The following is a 13769-nucleotide window of genomic DNA, read 5'->3' as shown; positions in this document are numbered from 1 at the left end:
GCCCTCATGCATATTCAAAGAATCCAAAGGCCTTCAGTATCACATCAAACCGTTTTGGTAAAGGACTTGTTGAAGTGAAGAAAACAATTCTGTGAAATGACATCTAATGACTTTATAAATTTTCTTGTCTCCAGCCCTTTTATTCCCCTAGCAAAACAGAGAAAACCTCGATGAAAATCAGCCAGGTAAGCCCTGGCCATCTCTGATAAATCACTACAAAAGCCCATAGACATAACAACTTTGTCTCAGAGACAACAGAAACTGCTCTAAAGTCGGAAAAATCAGCATACAGGCAGTACAAGAATTTCTAGCAAACATTACTTATCAAAACAGTAAACTTGGAACAGTAATGAACCTGTCTATTTGCTGTAAAATTATACTTCTACCACAATCAGTGGCATTGGTGAGTGCATTGTGTCAGGAGCACAAAATATCTCCAACAAAGACTATAAAATAGGCCCAGTGTCAGGCTCTTATTGCAATTGAACATAATGATCAGGGGAGAGCGCGGACGCAGTCCCCCACTACCACAAATTATGCAGTCGAGATTCCCACATTTGGGGAATTCGCAAGGGTCAGCACAACCGAAGTGCAATGGCTGAGCCTCGCCCTGGGTTAACCACCTTCATGATCATGGTTTCTCCCCTGCCAGGTAAGTATGAGTTGGACGCATTGGAGACAGGCCCTTATTCCTTAGACACAGTTGTTTGGATCATGGTGCCTCCCATGCATATTCACAGAATCCAAAGGCCTTCAGTATCACATCAAACCGTTTTGGTAAAGGACTTGTTGAAGTGAAGCAAACAATTCTGTGAAATGACATCTAATGACTTTATAAATTTTCTTGTCTCCAGCCCTTTTATTCCCCTAGCAAAACAGAGAAAACCTTGATGAAAATCAGCCAGGTAAGCCCTGGCCATCTCTGATAAATCACTACAAAAGCCCATAGACATAACAACTTTGTCTCAGAGACAACAGAAACTGCTCTAAAGTCGGAAAAATCAGCATACAGGCAGTACAAGAATTTCTAGCAAACATTACTTATCAAAACAGTAAACTTGGAACAGTAATGAACCTGTCTATTTGCTGTAAAATTATACTTCTACCACAATCAGTGGCATTGGTGAGTGCATTGTGTCAGGAGCACAAAATATCTACAACAAAGCCTATAAAATAGGCCCAGTGTCAGGCACTTATTGCAATTGAACATAATGATCAGGGGAGAGCGCGGACGCAGTCCCCCACTACCACAAATTCTGCAGTCGAGATTCCCACATTTGGGGAATTCGCACGGGTCAGCACAACCGAAGTGCAATGGCTGAGCCTCGCCCTGGGTGAACCACCTTCATGATCATGGTTTCTCCCCTGCCAGGTAAGTATGAGTTGGACGCATTGGAGACAGGCCCTTGTTCCTTAGACACAGTTGTTTGGCTCATGGTGCCCTCATGCATATTCACAGAATCCAAAGGCCTTCAGTATCACATCAAACCGTTTTGGTAAAGGACTTGTTGAAGTGAAGCAAACAATTCTGTGAAATGACATCTAATGACTTTATAAATGTTCTTGTCTCCAGCCCTTTTATTCCCCTAGCAAAACAGAGAAAACCTTGATGAAAATCAGCCAGGTAAGCCCTGGCCATCTCTGATAAATCACTACAAAAGCCCATAGACATAACAACTTTGTCTCAGAGACAACAGAAACTGCTCTAAAGTCGGAAAAATCAGCATACAGGCAGTACAAGAATTTCTAGCAAACATTACTTATCAAAACAGTAAACTTGGAACAGTAATGAACCTGTCTATTTGCTGTAAAATTATACTTCTACCACAATCAGTGGCATTGGTGAGTGCATTGTGTCAGGAGCACAAAATATCTACAACAAAGCCTATAAAATAGGCCCAGTGTCAGGCTCTTATTGCAATTAAGCATAATGATCAGGGGAGAGCGCGGACGCAGTCCCCCACTACCACAAATTCTGCAGTCGAGATTCCCACATTTGGGGAATTCGCACGGGTCAGCACAACCGAAGTGCAATGGCTGAGCCTCGCCCTGGGTGAACCACCTTCATGATCATGGTTTCTCCCCTGCCAGGTAAGTATGAGTTGGACGCATTGGAGACAGGCCCTTGTTCCTTAGACACAGTTGTTTGGCTCATGGTGCCCTCATGCATATTCAAAGAATCCAAAGGCCTTCAGTATCACATCAAACCGTTTTGGTAAAGGACTTGTTGAAGTGAAGAAAACAAATCTGTGAAATGACATCTAATGACTTTATCAATTTTCTTGTCTCCAGCCCTTTTATTCCCCTAGCAAAACATAGAAAACCTCGATGAAAATCAGCCAGGTAAGCCCTGGCCATCTCTGATAAATCACCACAAAAGCCCAAAGACATAACAACTTTGTCTCAGAGACAACAGAAACTGCTTTAAAGTCGGAAAAATCAGCATACAGGCAGTACAAGAATTTCTAGCAAACATTACCTATCAAAACAGTAAACTTGGAACAGGAGTGAACCCGTATATTTGCTGTAAAATTATACTTCTACCACAATCAGTGGCATTAGTGAGTGCATTGTGTCGGGAGCACAAAATATCTACAACAAAAACTATAAAATAGGCCCAGTGTCAGGCTCTTATTGCAATTGAACATAATGATCAGGGGAGAGCGCGGACGCAGTCCCCCACTACCACAAATTATGCAGTCGAGATTCCCACATTTGGGGAATTCGCAGGGGTCAGCACAACCGAAGTGCAATGGCTGAGCCTCGCCCTGGGTGAACCACCTTCATGATCATGGTTTCTCCCCTGCCAGGTAAGTATGAGTTGGACGCATTGGAGACAGGCCCTTGTTCCTTAGACACAGTTGTTTGGCTCATGGTGCCCTCATGCATATTCAAAGAATCCAAAGGCCTTCAGTATCACATCAAACCGTTTTGGTAAAGGACTTGTTGAAGTGAAGAAAACAATTCTGTGAAATGACATCTAATGACTTTATAAATTTTCTTGTCTCCAGCCCTTTTATTCCCCTAGCAAAACAGAGAAAACCTCGATGAAAATCAGCCAGGTAAGCCCTGGCCATCTCTGATAAATCACTACAAAAGCCCATAGACATAACAACTTTGTCTCAGAGACAACAGAAACTGCTCTAAAGTCGGAAAAATCAGCATACAGGCAGTACAAGAATTTCTAGCAAACATTACTTATCAAAACAGTAAACTTGGAACAGTAATGAACCTGTCTATTTGCTGTAAAATTATACTTCTACCACAATCAGTGGCATTGGTGAGTGCATTGTGTCAGGAGCACAAAATATCTACAACAAAGACTATAAAATAGGCCCAGTGTCAGGCTCTTATTGCAATTGAACATAATGATCAGGGGAGAGCGCGGACGCAGTCCCCCACTACCACAAATTATGCAGTCGAGATTCCCACATTTGGGGAATTCGCAAGGGTCAGCACAACCGAAGTGCAATGGCTGAGCCTCGCCCTGGGTTAACCACCTTCATGATCATGGTTTCTCCCCTGCCAGGTAAGTATGAGTTGGACGCATTGGAGACAGGCCCTTATTCCTTAGACACAGTTGTTTGGATCATGGTGCCTCCCATGCATATTCACAGAATCCAAAGGCCTTCAGTATCACATCAAACCGTTTTGGTAAAGGACTTGTTGAAGTGAAGCAAACAATTCTGTGAAATGACATCTAATGACTTTATAAATTTTCTTGTCTCCAGCCCTTTTATTCCCCTAGCAAAACAGAGAAAACCTTGATGAAAATCAGCCAGGTAAGCCCTGGCCATCTCTGATAAATCACTACAAAAGCCCATAGACATAACAACTTTGTCTCAGAGACAACAGAAACTGCTCTAAAGTCGGAAAAATCAGCATACAGGCAGTACAAGAATTTCTAGCAAACATTACTTATCAAAACAGTAAACTTGGAACAGTAATGAACCTGTCTATTTGCTGTAAAATTATACTTCTACCACAATCAGTGGCATTGGTGAGTGCATTGTGTCAGGAGCACAAAATATCTACAACAAAGCCTATAAAATAGGCCCAGTGTCAGGCACTTATTGCAATTGAACATAATGATCAGGGGAGAGCGCGGACGCAGTCCCCCACTACCACAAATTCTGCAGTCGAGATTCCCACATTTGGGGAATTCGCACGGGTCAGCACAACCGAAGTGCAATGGCTGAGCCTCGCCCTGGGTGAACCACCTTCATGATCATGGTTTCTCCCCTGCCAGGTAAGTATGAGTTGGACGCATTGGAGACAGGCCCTTGTTCCTTAGACACAGTTGTTTGGCTCATGGTGCCCTCATGCATATTCACAGAATCCAAAGGCCTTCAGTATCACATCAAACCGTTTTGGTAAAGGACTTGTTGAAGTGAAGCAAACAATTCTGTGAAATGACATCTAATGACTTTATAAATGTTCTTGTCTCCAGCCCTTTTATTCCCCTAGCAAAACAGAGAAAACCTTGATGAAAATCAGCCAGGTAAGCCCTGGCCATCTCTGATAAATCACTACAAAAGCCCATAGACATAACAACTTTGTCTCAGAGACAACAGAAACTGCTCTAAAGTCGGAAAAATCAGCATACAGGCAGTACAAGAATTTCTAGCAAACATTACTTATCAAAACAGTAAACTTGGAACAGTAATGAACCTGTCTATTTGCTGTAAAATTATACTTCTACCACAATCAGTGGCATTGGTGAGTGCATTGTGTCAGGAGCACAAAATATCTACAACAAAGCCTATAAAATAGGCCCAGTGTCAGGCTCTTATTGCAATTAAGCATAATGATCAGGGGAGAGCGCGGACGCAGTCCCCCACTACCACAAATTCTGCAGTCGAGATTCCCACATTTGGGGAATTCGCACGGGTCAGCACAACCGAAGTGCAATGGCTGAGCCTCGCCCTGGGTGAACCACCTTCATGATCATGGTTTCTCCCCTGCCAGGTAAGTATGAGTTGGACGCATTGGAGACAGGCCCTTGTTCCTTAGACACAGTTGTTTGGCTCATGGTGCCCTCATGCATATTCAAAGAATCCAAAGGCCTTCAGTATCACATCAAACCGTTTTGGTAAAGGACTTGTTGAAGTGAAGAAAACAAATCTGTGAAATGACATCTAATGACTTTATCAATTTTCTTGTCTCCAGCACTTTTATTCCCCTAGCAAAACATAGAAAACCTCGATGAAAATCAGCCAGGTAAGCCCTGGCCATCTCTGATAAATCACCACAAAAGCCCAAAGACATAACAACTTTGTCTCAGAGACAACAGAAACTGCTTTAAAGTCGGAAAAATCAGCATACAGGCAGTACAAGAATTTCTAGCAAACATTACCTATCAAAACAGTAAACTTGGAACAGGAGTGAACCCGTATATTTGCTGTAAAATTATACTTCTACCACAATCAGTGGCATTAGTGAGTGCATTGTGTCGGGAGCACAAAATATCTACAACAAAAACTATAAAATAGGCCCAGTGTCAGGCTCTTATTGCAATTGAACATAATGATCAGGGGAGAGCGCGGACGCAGTCCCCCACTACCACAAATTATGCAGTCGAGATTCCCACATTTGGGGAATTCGCAGGGGTCAGCACAACCGAAGTGCAATGGCTGAGCCTCGCCCTGGGTGAACCACCTTCATGATCATGGTTTCTCCCCTGCCAGGTAAGTATGAGTTGGACGCATTGGAGACAGGCCCTTGTTCCTTAGACACAGTTGTTTGGATCATGGTGCCTCCCATGCATATTCACAGAATCCAAAGGCCTTCAGTATCACATCAAACCGTTTTCGTAAAGGACTTGTTGAAGTGAAGCAAACAATTCTGTGAAATGACATCTAATGACTTTATAAATTTTCTTGTCTCCAGCCCTTTTATTCCCCTAGCAAAACAGAGAAAACCTCGATGAAAATCAGCCAGGTAAGCCCTGGCCATCTCTGATAAATCACTACAAAAGCCCATAGACATAACAACTTTGTCTCAGAGACAACAGAAACTGCTCTAAAGTCGGAAAAATCAGCATACAGGCAGTACAAGAATTTCTAGCAAACATTACTTATCAAAACAGTAAACTTGGAACAGTAATGAACCTGTCTATTTGCTGTAAAATTATACTTCTACCACAATCAGTGGCATTGGTGAGTGCATTGTGTCAGGAGCACAAAATATCTACAACAAAGCCTATAAAATAGGCCCAGTGTCAGGCACTTATTGCAATTGAACATAATGATCAGGGGAGAGCGCGGACGCAGTCCCCCACTACCACAAATTCTGCAGTCGAGATTCCCACATTTGGGGAATTCGCACGGGTCAGCACAACCGAAGTGCAATGGCTGAGCCTCGCCCTGGGTGAACCACCTTCATGATCATGGTTTCTCCCCTGCCAGGTAAGTATGACTTGGACGCATTGGAGACAGGCCCTTGTTCCTTAGACACAGTTGTTTGGCTCATGGTGCCCTCATGCATATTCACAGAATCCAAAGGCCTTCAGTATCACATCAAACCGTTTTGGTAAAGGACTTGTTGAAGTGAAGAAAACAAATCTGTGAAATGACATCTAATGACTTTATCAATTTTCTTGTCTCCAGCCCTTTTATTCCCCTAGCAAAACAGAGAAAACCTTGATGAAAATCAGCCAGGTAAGCCCTGGCCATCTCTGATAAATCACTACAAAAGCCCATAGACATAACAACTTTGTCTCAGAGACAACAGAAACTGCTCTAAAGTCGGAAAAATCAGCATACAGGCAGTACAAGAATTTCTAGCAAACATTACTTATCAAAACAGTAAACTTGGAACAGTAATGAACCTGTCTATTTGCTGTAAAATTATACTTCTACCACAATCAGTGGCATTGGTGAGTGCATTGTGTCAGGAGCACAAAATATCTACAACAAAGCCTATAAAATAGGCCCAGTGTCAGGCTCTTATTGCAATTAAGCATAATGATCAGGGGAGAGCGCGGACGCAGTCCCCCACTACCACAAATTCTGCAGTCGAGATTCCCACATTTGGGGAATTCGCACGGGTCAGCACAACCGAAGTGCAATGGCTGAGCCTCGCCCTGGGTGAACCACCTTCATGATCATGGTTTCTCCCCTGCCAGGTAAGTATGACTTGGACGCATTGGAGACAGGCCCTTGTTCCTTAGACACAGTTGTTTGGCTCATGGTGCCCTCATGCATATTCAAAGAATCCAAAGGCCTTCAGTATCACATCAAACCGTTTTGGTAAAGGACTTGTTGAAGTGAAGAAAACAAATCTGTGAAATGACATCTAATGACTTTATCAATTTTCTTGTCTCCAGCCCTTTTATTCCCCTAGCAAAACAGAGAAAACCTCGATGAAAATCAGCCAGGTAAGCCCTGGCCATCTCTGATAAATCACCACAAAAGCCCAAAGACATAACAACTTTGTCTCAGAGACAACAGAAACTGCTGTAAAGTCGGAAAAATCAGCATACAGGCAGTACAAGAATTTCTAGCAAACATTACCTATCAAAACAGTAAACTTGGAACAGGAGTGAACCCGTATATTTGCTGTAAAAATATACTTCTACCACAATCAGTGGCATTAGTGAGTGCATTGTGTCGGGAGCACAAAATATCTACAACAAAGACTATAAAATAGGCCCAGTGTCAGGCTCTTATTGCAATTGAACATAATGATCAGGGGAGAGCGCGGACGCAGTCCCCCACTACCACAAATTATGCAGTCGAGATTCCCACATTTGGGGAATTCGCAGGGGTCAGCACAACCGAAGTGCAATGGCTGAGCCTCGCCCTGGGTGAACCACCTTCATGATCATGGTTTCTCCCCTGCCAGGTAAGTATGAGTTGGACGCATTGGAGACAGGCCCTTGTTCCTTAGACACAGTTGTTTGGATCATGGTGCCTCCCATGCATATTCACAGAATCCAAAGGCCTTCAGTATCACATCAAACCGTTTTGGTAAAGGACTTGTTGAAGTGAAGCAAACAATTCTGTGAAATGACATCTAATGACTTTATAAATTTTCTTGTCTCCAGCCCTTTTATTCCCCTAGCAAAACAGAGAAAACCTTGATGAAAATCAGCCAGGTAAGCCCTGGCCATCTCTGATAAATCACTACAAAAGCCCATAGACATAACAACTTTGTCTCAGAGACAACAGAAACTGCTCTAAAGTCGGAAAAATCAGCATACAGGCAGTACAAGAATTTCTAGCAAACATTACTTATCAAAACAGTAAACTTGGAACAGTAATGAACCTGTCTATTTGCTGTAAAATTATACTTCTACCACAATCAGTGGCATTGGTGAGTGCATTGTGTCAGGAGCACAAAATATCTACAAAAAAGCCTATAAAATAGGCCCAGTGTCAGGCACTTATTGCAATTGAACATAATGATCAGGGGAGAGCGCGGACGCAGTCCCCCACTACCACAAATTATGCAGTCGAGATTCCCACATTTGGGGAATTCGCACGGGTCAGCACAACCGAAGTGCAATGGCTGAGCCTCGCCCTGGGTGAACCACCTTCATGATCATGGTTTCTCCCCTGCCAGGTAAGTATGAGTTGGACGCATTGGAGACAGGCCCTTGTTCCTTAGACACAGTTGTTTGGCTCATGGTGCCCTCATGCATATTCACAGAATCCAAAGGCCTTCAGTATCACATCAAACCGTTTTGGTAAAGGACTTGTTGAAGTGAAGAAAACAATTCTGTGAAATGACATCTAATGACTTTATAAATTTTCTTGTCTCCAGCCCTTTTATTCCCCTAGCAAAACAGAGAAAACCTCGATGAAAATCAGCCAGGTAAGCCCTGGCCATCTCTGATAAATCACTACAAAAGCCCATAGACATAACAACTTTGTCTCAGAGACAACAGAAACTGCTCTAAAGTCGGAAAAATCAGCATACAGGCAGTACAAGAATTTCTAGCAAACATTACTTATCAAAACAGTAAACTTGGAACAGTAATGAACCTGTCTATTTGCTGTAAAATTATACTTCTACCACAATCAGTGGCATTGGTGAGTGCATTGTGTCAGGAGCACAAAATATCTACAACAAAGCCTATAAAATAGGCCCAGTGTCAGGCTCTTATTGCAATTGAACATAATGATCAGGGGAGAGCGCGGACGCAGTCCCCCACTACCACAAATTATGCAGTCGAGATTCCCACATTTGGGGAATTCGCACGGGTCAGCACAACCGAAGTGCAATGGCTGAGCCTCGCCCTGGGTGAACCACCTTCATGATCATGGTTTCTCCCCTGCCAGGTAAGTATGAGTTGGACGCATTGGAGACAGGCCCTTGTTCCTTAGACACAGTTGTTTGGATCATGGTGCCTCCCATGCATATTCACAGAATCCAAAGGCCTTCAGTATCACATCAAACCGTTTTGGTAAAGGACTTGTTGAAGTGAAGCAAACAATTCTGTGAAATGACATCTAATGACTTTATAAATTTTCTTGTCTCCAGCCCTTTTATTCCCCTAGCAAAACAGAGAAAACCTTGATGAAAATCAGCAAGGTAAGCCCTGGCCATCTCTGATAAATCACTACAAAAGCCCATAGACATAACAACTTTGTCTCAGAGACAACAGAAACTGCTCTAAAGTCGGAAAAATCAGCATACAGGCAGTACAAGAATTTCTAGCAAACATTACTTATCAAAACAGTAAACTTGGAACAGTAATGAACCTGTCTATTTGCTGTAAAATTATACTTCTACCACAATCAGTGGCATTGGTGAGTGCATTGTGTCAGGAGCACAAAATATCTACAACAAAGCCTATAAAATAGGCCCAGTGTCAGGCACTTATTGCAATTGAACATAATGATCAGGGGAGAGCGCGGACGCAGTCCCCCACTACCACAAATTATGCAGTCGAGATTCCCACATTTGGGGAATTCGCACGGGTCAGCACAACCGAAGTGCAATGGCTGAGCCTCGCCCTGGGTGAACCATCTTCATGATCATGGTTTCTCCCCTGCCAGGTAAGTATGAGTTGGACGCATTGGAGACAGGCCCTTGTTCCTTAGACACAGTTGTTTGGCTCATGGTGCCCTCATGCATATTCACAGAATCCAAAGGCCTTCAGTATCACATCAAACCGTTTTGGTAAAGGACTTGTTGAAGTGAAGCAAACAATTCTGTGAAATGACATCTAATGACTTTATAAATTTTCTTGTCTCCAGCCCTTTTATTCCCCTAGCAAAACAGAGAAAACCTTGATGAAAATCAGCCAGGTAAGCCCTGGCCATCTCTGATAAATCACTACAAAAGCCCATAGACATAACAACTTTGTCTCAGAGACAACAGAAACTGCTCTAAAGTCGGAAAAATCAGCATACAGGCAGTACAAGAATTTCTAGCAAACATTACTTATCAAAACAGTAAACTTGGAACAGTAATGAACCTGTCTATTTGCTGTAAAATTATACTTCTACCACAATCAGTGGCATTGGTGAGTGCATTGTGTCAGGAGCACAAAATATCTACAACAAAGACTATAAAATAGGCCCAGTGTCAGGCTCTTATTGCAATTGAACATAATGATCAGGGGAGAGCGCGGACGCAGTCCCCCACTACCACAAATTATGCAGTCGAGATTCCCACATTTGGGGAATTCGCAAGGGTCAGCACAACCGAAGTGCAATGGCTGAGCCTCGCCCTGGGTGAACCACCTTCATGATCATGGTTTCTCCCCTGCCAGGTAAGTATGAGTTTGACGCATTGGAGACAGGCCCTTGTTCCTTAGACACAGTTGTTTGGCTCATGGTGCCTCCCATGCATATTCACAGAATCCAAAGGCCTTCAGTATCACATCAAACCGTTTTGGTAAAGGACTTGTTGAAGTGAAGCAAACAAATCTGTGAAATGACATCTAATGACTTTATCAATTTTCTTGTCTCCAGCCCTTTTATTCCCCTAGCAAAACAGAGAAAACCTCGATGAAAATCAGCCAGGTAAGCCCTGGCCATCTCTGATAAATCACCACAAAAGCCAAAAGACATAACAACTTTGTCTCAGAGACAACAGAAACTGCTTTAAAGTCGGAAAAATCAGCATACAGGCAGTACAAGAATTTCTAGCAAACATTACCTATCAAAACAGTAAACTTGGAACAGTAATGAACCTGTCTATTTGCTGTAAAATTATACTTCTACCACAATCAGTGGCATTGGTGAGTGCATTGTGTCAGGAGCACAAAATATCTACAACAAAGACTATAAAATAGGCCCAGTGTCAGGCTCTTATTGCAATTGAACATAATGATCAGGGGAGAGCGCGGACGCAGTCCCCCACTACCACAAATTATGCAGTCGAGATTCCCACATTTGGGGAATTCGCAAGGGTCAGCACAACCGAAGTGCAATGGCTGAGTCTCGCCCTGGGTGAACCACCTTCATGATCATGGTTTCTCCCCTGCCAGGTAAGTATGAGTTTGACGCATTGGAGACAGGCCCTTGTTCCTTAGACACAGTTGTTTGGCTCATGGTGCCTCCCATGCATATTCACAGAATCCAAAGGCCTTCAGTATCACATCAAACCGTTTTGGTAAAGGACTTGTTGAAGTGAAGCAAACAAATCTGTGAAATGACATCTAATGACTTTATCAATTTTCTTGTCTCCAGCCCTTTTATTCCCCTAGCAAAACAGAGAAAACCTCGATGAAAATCAGCCAGGTAAGCCCTGGCCATCTCTGATAAATCACCACAAAAGCCAAAAGACATAACAACTTTGTCTCAGAGACAACAGAAACTGCTTTAAAGTCGGAAAAATCAGCATACAGGCAGTACAAGAATTTCTAGCAAACATTACCTATCAAAACAGTAAACTTGGAACAGGAGTGAACCCGTATATTTGCTGTAAAATTATACTTCTACCACAATCAGTGGCATTAGTGAGTGCATTGTGTCGGGAGCACAAAATATCTACAACAAAAACTATAAAATAGGCCCAGTGCCAGGCTCTTATTGCAATTGAACATAATGATCAGGGGAGAGCGCGGACGCAGTCCCCCACTACCACAAATTATGCAGTCGAGATTCCCACATTTGGGGAATTCGCAGGGGTCAGCACAACCGAAGTGCAATGGCTGAGCCTCGCCCTGGGTGAACCACCTTCATGATCATGGTTTCTCCCCTGCCAGGTAAGTATGAGTTGGACGCATTGGAGACAGGCCCTTGTTCCTTAGACACAGTTGTTTGGCTCATGGTGCCTCCCATGCATATTCACAGAATCCAAAGGCCTTCAGTATCACATCAAACCGTTTTGGTAAAGGACTTGTTGAAGTGAAGCAAACAAATCTGTGAAATGACATCTAATGACTTTATAAATTTTCTTGTCTCCAGCCCTTTTATTCCCCTAGCAAAACAGAGAAAACCTCGATGAAAATCAGCCAGGTAAGCCCTGGCCATCTCTGATAAATCACTACAAAAGCCCATAGACATAACAACTTTGTCTCAGAGACAACAGAAACTGCTCTAAAGTCGGAAAAATCAGCATACAGGCAGTACAAGAATTTCTAGCAAACATTACTTATCAAAACAGTAAACTTGGAACAGTAATGAACCTGTCTATTTGCTGTAAAATTATACTTCTACCACAATCAGTGGCATTGGTGAGTGCATTGTGTCAGGAGCACAAAATATCTACAACAAAGCCTATAAAATAGGCCCAGTGTCAGGCTCTTATTGCAATTGAACATAATGATCAGGGGAGAGCGCGGACGCAGTCCCCCACTACCACAAATTATGCAGTCGAGATTCCCACATTTGGGGAATTCGCACGGGTCAGCACAACCGAAGTGCAATGGCTGAGCCTCGCCCTGGGTGAACCACCTTCATGATCATGGTTTCTCCCCTGCCAGGTAAGTATGAGTTGGACGCATTGGAGACAGGCCCTTGTTCCTTAGACACAGTTGTTTGGCTCATGGTGCCCTCATGCATATTCACAGAATCCAAAGGCCTTCAGTATCACATCAAACCGTTTTGGTAAAGGACTTGTTGAAGTGAAGAAAACAATTCTGTGAAATGACATCTAATGACTTTATACATTTTCTTGTCTCCAGCCCTTTTATTCCCCTAGCAAAACAGAGAAAACCTCGATGAAAATCAGCCAGGTAAGCCCTGGCCATCTCTGATAAATCACCACAAAAGCCCAAAGACATAACAACTTTGTCTCAGAGACAACAGAAACTGCTGTAAAGTCGGAAAAATCAGCATACAGGCAGTACAAGAATTTCTAGCAAACATTACCTATCAAAACAGTAAACTTGGAACAGGAGTGAACCCGTATATTTGCTGTAAAAATATACTTCTACCACAATCAGTGGCATTGGTGAGTGCATTGTGTCAGGAGCACAAAATATCTACAACAAAGCCTATAAAATAGGCCCAGTGTCAGGCACTTATTGCAATTGAACATAATGATCAGGGGAGAGCGCGGACGCAGTCCCCCACTACCACAAATTATGCAGTCGAGATTCCCACATTTGGGGAATTCGCAAGGGTCAGCACAACCGAAGTGCAATGGCTGAGCCTCGCCCTGGGTGAACCACCTTCATGATCATGGTTTCTCCCCTGCCAGGTAAGTATGAGTTGGACGCATTGGAGACAGGCCCTTGTTCCTTAGACACAGTTGTTTGGATCATGGTGCCTCCCATGCATATTCACAGAATCCAAAGGCCTTCAGTATCACATCAAACCGTTTTGGTAAAGGACTTGTTGAAGTGAAGCAAACAATTCTGTGAAATG

General features: G+C 43.1%; 19 non-coding genes across 19 annotated transcripts; all 19 read right to left on the bottom strand.

The window, feature by feature from the left end:
* Positions 1-496: 496 nt before the first annotated feature.
* On the bottom strand, positions 497-660 carry LOC128452575 (U1 spliceosomal RNA). Its single transcript, XR_008341065.1, has one exon. It is a non-coding gene; the product is annotated as a U1 spliceosomal RNA (small nuclear RNA).
* A 556-nt stretch (positions 661-1216) lies between these two features.
* LOC128452689 (U1 spliceosomal RNA) lies at positions 1217-1380 on the bottom strand. The gene has a single exon (XR_008341177.1). It is a non-coding gene; the product is annotated as a U1 spliceosomal RNA (small nuclear RNA).
* Positions 1381-1935: 555 nt separating this feature from the next.
* LOC128452688 (U1 spliceosomal RNA) lies at positions 1936-2099 on the bottom strand. Its single transcript, XR_008341176.1, has one exon. It is a non-coding gene; the product is annotated as a U1 spliceosomal RNA (small nuclear RNA).
* Positions 2100-2654: 555 nt separating this feature from the next.
* Positions 2655-2818, bottom strand: LOC128451642 (U1 spliceosomal RNA). Its single transcript, XR_008340181.1, has one exon. It is a non-coding gene; the product is annotated as a U1 spliceosomal RNA (small nuclear RNA).
* Positions 2819-3373: 555 nt separating this feature from the next.
* LOC128452573 (U1 spliceosomal RNA) lies at positions 3374-3537 on the bottom strand. The gene has a single exon (XR_008341063.1). It is a non-coding gene; the product is annotated as a U1 spliceosomal RNA (small nuclear RNA).
* A 556-nt stretch (positions 3538-4093) lies between these two features.
* On the bottom strand, positions 4094-4257 carry LOC128452686 (U1 spliceosomal RNA). Its single transcript, XR_008341174.1, has one exon. It is a non-coding gene; the product is annotated as a U1 spliceosomal RNA (small nuclear RNA).
* Positions 4258-4812: 555 nt separating this feature from the next.
* LOC128452685 (U1 spliceosomal RNA) lies at positions 4813-4976 on the bottom strand. Its single transcript, XR_008341173.1, has one exon. It is a non-coding gene; the product is annotated as a U1 spliceosomal RNA (small nuclear RNA).
* Positions 4977-5531: 555 nt separating this feature from the next.
* LOC128452924 (U1 spliceosomal RNA) lies at positions 5532-5695 on the bottom strand. Its single transcript, XR_008341402.1, has one exon. It is a non-coding gene; the product is annotated as a U1 spliceosomal RNA (small nuclear RNA).
* A 556-nt stretch (positions 5696-6251) lies between these two features.
* On the bottom strand, positions 6252-6415 carry LOC128452684 (U1 spliceosomal RNA). Its single transcript, XR_008341172.1, has one exon. It is a non-coding gene; the product is annotated as a U1 spliceosomal RNA (small nuclear RNA).
* A 555-nt stretch (positions 6416-6970) lies between these two features.
* Positions 6971-7134, bottom strand: LOC128452683 (U1 spliceosomal RNA). Its single transcript, XR_008341171.1, has one exon. It is a non-coding gene; the product is annotated as a U1 spliceosomal RNA (small nuclear RNA).
* A 555-nt stretch (positions 7135-7689) lies between these two features.
* Positions 7690-7853, bottom strand: LOC128452807 (U1 spliceosomal RNA). Its single transcript, XR_008341292.1, has one exon. It is a non-coding gene; the product is annotated as a U1 spliceosomal RNA (small nuclear RNA).
* Positions 7854-8409: 556 nt separating this feature from the next.
* LOC128452604 (U1 spliceosomal RNA) lies at positions 8410-8573 on the bottom strand. Its single transcript, XR_008341094.1, has one exon. It is a non-coding gene; the product is annotated as a U1 spliceosomal RNA (small nuclear RNA).
* Positions 8574-9128: 555 nt separating this feature from the next.
* LOC128452603 (U1 spliceosomal RNA) lies at positions 9129-9292 on the bottom strand. The gene has a single exon (XR_008341093.1). It is a non-coding gene; the product is annotated as a U1 spliceosomal RNA (small nuclear RNA).
* A 556-nt stretch (positions 9293-9848) lies between these two features.
* Positions 9849-10012, bottom strand: LOC128452647 (U1 spliceosomal RNA). The gene has a single exon (XR_008341136.1). It is a non-coding gene; the product is annotated as a U1 spliceosomal RNA (small nuclear RNA).
* Positions 10013-10567: 555 nt separating this feature from the next.
* Positions 10568-10731, bottom strand: LOC128452860 (U1 spliceosomal RNA). Its single transcript, XR_008341341.1, has one exon. It is a non-coding gene; the product is annotated as a U1 spliceosomal RNA (small nuclear RNA).
* Positions 10732-11287: 556 nt separating this feature from the next.
* On the bottom strand, positions 11288-11451 carry LOC128452649 (U1 spliceosomal RNA). Its single transcript, XR_008341138.1, has one exon. It is a non-coding gene; the product is annotated as a U1 spliceosomal RNA (small nuclear RNA).
* Positions 11452-12007: 556 nt separating this feature from the next.
* LOC128452693 (U1 spliceosomal RNA) lies at positions 12008-12171 on the bottom strand. Its single transcript, XR_008341181.1, has one exon. It is a non-coding gene; the product is annotated as a U1 spliceosomal RNA (small nuclear RNA).
* Positions 12172-12727: 556 nt separating this feature from the next.
* Positions 12728-12891, bottom strand: LOC128452602 (U1 spliceosomal RNA). The gene has a single exon (XR_008341092.1). It is a non-coding gene; the product is annotated as a U1 spliceosomal RNA (small nuclear RNA).
* Positions 12892-13446: 555 nt separating this feature from the next.
* LOC128452848 (U1 spliceosomal RNA) lies at positions 13447-13610 on the bottom strand. Its single transcript, XR_008341330.1, has one exon. It is a non-coding gene; the product is annotated as a U1 spliceosomal RNA (small nuclear RNA).
* Positions 13611-13769: the final 159 nt, after the last annotated feature.

This window comes from Pleuronectes platessa, chromosome 11 (genome assembly GCF_947347685.1).
Source record: "Pleuronectes platessa chromosome 11, fPlePla1.1, whole genome shotgun sequence".
NCBI classification, from domain to species: Eukaryota; Metazoa; Chordata; class Actinopteri; order Pleuronectiformes; family Pleuronectidae; genus Pleuronectes; species Pleuronectes platessa.
The sequence above is the reverse complement of the archived record's forward strand: the minus strand, read 5'-3'. Positions and strand labels throughout refer to the sequence as shown.